Source organism: Ixodes scapularis, unplaced genomic scaffold, assembly GCF_016920785.2.
Source record: "Ixodes scapularis isolate PalLabHiFi unplaced genomic scaffold, ASM1692078v2 PGA_scaffold8__174_contigs__length_109621045, whole genome shotgun sequence".
Lineage (NCBI taxonomy): Eukaryota > Metazoa > Arthropoda > Arachnida > Ixodida > Ixodidae > Ixodes > Ixodes scapularis.
The window spans coordinates 8,661,894-8,666,122 of NW_024609883.1; the positions used below are offsets into that span (position 1 = coordinate 8,661,894).

General features: G+C 41.6%; 1 pseudogene; it reads right to left on the minus strand.

Moving 5' to 3' along the window:
* Positions 1-1,086: 1,086 nt before the first annotated feature.
* On the minus strand, positions 1,087-2,129 carry LOC121046613 (annotated as a pseudogene).
* Positions 2,130-4,229: the final 2,100 nt, after the last annotated feature.

Below are 4,229 nucleotides of genomic sequence, written 5' to 3' on the forward strand. Positions count from 1 at the left end.
GAAATTATTTTTTCGTCGTGGGTTAAGCTACCACCGATTTCGAAAACATCACAATCTCAAGAATGTGGAGATATTAATCGCCGAAATTTCTCCGGTGAAGTAGATAAGAAGTTTGGCAAAGATTCGCCGAAATACCGACTTTTATCAACTGTAACTTGGGTTTTAAGTTGCAAAGAAAGATCAAGAAATTTTTCAGACAGTTCACACGAGTCGGCGCGTGTTTTCATTTTCTTTGTCAATCGTTTCAATTCTCTTTGTAACTGTAAGGCCTTTCTAGAAATCCAGGGGTTCTTTTTATTCTGCTTTTTTACAATTACTGGCACAAAACGGTCAATACATTCACCTACAATAACTTTAAACAAATTCCAAAGATCATTTACATCACCAGTACTGTTTACGAAATCGTCTAAATTAAATGAAAGCATGTCTATAATAGAGACATCATCTGCACGAGAAAAATTTGGATAACACTTCGACTTGGTTTTTCTATTTACAGAAACGTCTTCTAAGGTTTACAATACTGTTTTTTGCTTTGCTTTGCTTTGCGCAATGCTTTGCGATCAGAAATACCAGGGATTACTTCACATCTAGATTTAGACGAAATTGTACCGCTTACAAAAACAAGGTTTCCCTGGATTCTCATGAAATCCTCGACGACCTGCAGTAAGTCATATTTAAAGGCCATGTCTAACATTGCTTCGCCTAAGTTATCATTTTGATGTTTCAGTGAAAAATTTGACCAGTCAACGTTTGGCAAATTAAAATCACCTACAAAAATAACTCGATCGCCAGGCTTCACATGTGTATCGAGATACATTTCTAAATTATCAAGAACAGCCGTAGAAGATGCAGGGGGTCTATAAAATGCCCCAATAATGTATTTACATTTACCATCGTATGCTTTGGAAAAAATACACTCGGTATCAGGTATTTCAGGCATGCTCACTATATTTAGGAAGTTCTTAAAAAGAATGCACACACCACCACCCTTACTACCACGGTCCTTCCTGAGTGCACTGTAGCCAGCAGGGACAAATTCACTGTCATATATCGTTGCATTTAACCAAGTCTCAGTCAGAACGGCGATATCAGGATCATGACAGAGCAAAATTCCTTCCAACTCTGTGGCCTTGTTAAGGACGCTTCTACAATTGACATTCAACAAGCGCAATGACCGAGAAGCACTTCTACACCGTCATTTATCTGTTTTGCTTATCTTGAAGCGTGAACCCTTCCCTTCATCCCATCCAAACAGCACACCGTCCACATTCAGCTTATCATAAACTAGTTTAACTTTTGCTCCGTTTTCTTTCTCTTTAGCCGCACTTTTCCATAATTGCTTTCGAATTTCGCGAACTCTGATTGAGAAATCCTCAGATATTGATACCTTAGTGCCTTTTAATTTATCAGATGACCTTAATATTGCTACTTTTTCTCGGTAATCGATGAACTTGAGGATAGTTGGACGGGGCTTGTTTTCAACTTTTCGGCCAAGCATATGGCATCTCTCAATTCCGGTGATTGTTATTCCTAGTTTTTGTAGAAAACCCTCGTTTTTTACCTTCTCTTCAAGCTCTTCAACTGTCTCAGTATTAGACTCGTCTATACCATAAATTATCAAATTATTTCTGCGGCTTGTTTTCTAAATCGTCTACTTTAGCATTGAGTGAAGATAATTGTGCGTCAAATCCTGATACTGCTGCTTCCATGTCTTTTATTTGCTTGGTCACCGCGTTTAAACCGGTTACCTGTCACTCCAGCCCATCAATTCGTTCAGTTAACGCAGTCATTTTTTTTTTGTTAATTTCATTTTGAGAGGCAAAAACATTTAGAACAGTATAATTCATTTTGCTCTGGCCGGCAAGAAGTTCCAACAAAAGCTCTCTGTCGGTGGGCCCTGGATTTGCCTCCACATCACCACAGACCAACAAATTTCGCGGCCAAGAAATAACAGAAGTAGCAAAATTTATCAAGCGTTTTACAATAAGTTGGCAAGGCAGCAGCACTAAAAAACGGTTATCACTTCGATAACCGCCACAAGGTAAATATTCACTAACCTGTACCAGGAAACAAAATGGGTTGCTGAGCATGCTGCCGGTTGTGCTGCCGCCAAGCCCACTGAGAGAGTCCGGTGTCGCTGGCGCTCTTGTAGCTTTCAGGCGAACCACGTGATGGGACGTCACCGATGTCGACAAAAACGAAGACTCGCTGATGAGGGGCACGAAAGGCTCGACGATGACGCAGCGATCGCCCAGAGCAGAAGATTCGGAGCCAAGCTCGTCGTTCCTATCGGGACTTGTCGCTTGAAAGCAGCCATACGATGCCGTTTGGTGTCCGAGTAGAACTGATACGACCTGTACCAGGAAACAAAATGGGTTGCTGAGCATGCTGCCGGTTGTGCTTGGCTCCGAATCTTCTGCTCTGGGCGATCGCTGCGTCATCGTCGAGCCTACATATAGCGGGGAACCTAATTCTGCTAAATTTAGCCCGGAATTTGAACTGGTGCATAAGTCACGTGAAGTTAATTTTCCGCTAAATTTAGCGGGAACTTAATTCCGCTAATTTTAGTGGGGTGATTGAATTGATGCATAATCGGAAGAAGTCAATTTTCCGGTAAATATAGCGAGGACCCTGATCCCGCTAAATTTAACGGGGTACTTGAAATGGTACATACATCACGTGAAGGCAATTTTCCGTTAAATGTAGCGAACAATTGAGTACATTAGAGGCAACATACATAGCAGAAATTTGTGATGAGTAGCTTAATAACGGCTATCGCAATAAAATGAAGCAAACTTTATCTCTATTGCACGAACCCCGGCATCTAAGATGCCACCGTTTAAGATAATTTAGATGGCTGAAGGTAGCTGTAGGAAACAGCGTTTTTGATCACTCGATATATAAACGAAGCACTTTAAGTTGATGTTGCTTTCATTCCTACTAAACCGTGAGAAAAGCACGTGATAAACAATTATTTTTCAAAATCGGTTTGACGCGCGTTCTTTTATTATTGTGTGTGAAATATAGCATTTAAAACCTCAATATTATGTGTGTTTGTTTTTGCGGAACTATATTTTTTTTCTCTAAATCTAAGGGCACACGTAAATGAGCCTTGCTTTAAAATTTCTGAGCCGCTTGGCCAGACTGGCCCTAAATCATCTCCGTTGACGAGTTTCAATTGCGAGGTGGGCGACCTTTCTCAGTTTAGCAGCTCCATTTTTCCGCAAAGTTCTCACTGAAGTCCTGGGCAGGAAAGTCAGGCGACTCGTCTACAACCTGGAAAAAGAGCTCGCGGTGGTACATAGGCTTTGGGTTCGTAGCAGACATTGTTTTCCACGTGCAGCCGCTGCTACCTGCTAGCTAGACTATGCGTTCATCGTTAATGTATTATTCCATCACATTTGTGCTCGCACTCATTTTATAATTTGCTACTTATATATATTCAGTTTGCTATGATGCATGAAACACGATATATTTATATATTTGTGCTTTTTATTTCGAGTTCGTGGGTCCGAGGCTACTCCCTATAGCTGTAAAGGGAGCTTGGCGAGCTCCGTTTAACACGGGACTTCCCTTAGCGAAAGGGCCATTTATGCGCCGCGTGCTTACGATCTCTAGCTCTCTTTACTACAGGTACCTGTGCCAAAGGTACTTTTACGCTGCCGTGTGAGTTGGGTATAAGATAATTTAGAAGGCATTAAACCGTTATTTCGGAGAAAGAATAACCTCCGTTTTTATCAACTTTCCCTCTAAGTTTTTGGCGAGGAAACCGAAGATGTCTAGGTCACGTAATACTGATTTCCTTACAAAATTTGGCAAAGTAACAAATTTGGTTATGCCGCTAAATTAAGAGGGGGAATTACGTTCTTGCGTAGGGGACGTGACGACAGGCCACGTTGCGTCAATGTTACCGCTTAATTTAAGGAAAAAACAGAACTGGTGTTTAGGCTTCCCGCTTTGGCCATGAGGCGCTGCAGAAAACCCGGCTCGTATACCGCCCCCTTCGATTTCTTTATCGGTTTTGGGGGCTACAAACTTGTATTTCGGTGCCATACATGACAAAATCAAACGTTTTGGCCCAATCTTTAGCCCCCCAGAAGAGCGCTCTATTCTGTTTCGTCATGTCTTCAACAATAAAATCATCCTGGCTTAGTCTCCGACAGCTTCATTTTTTTTTTCAGCTGCTGGTTTCTATCAGATTGCCTCGCGAAACGGATGACAGCAGTGGA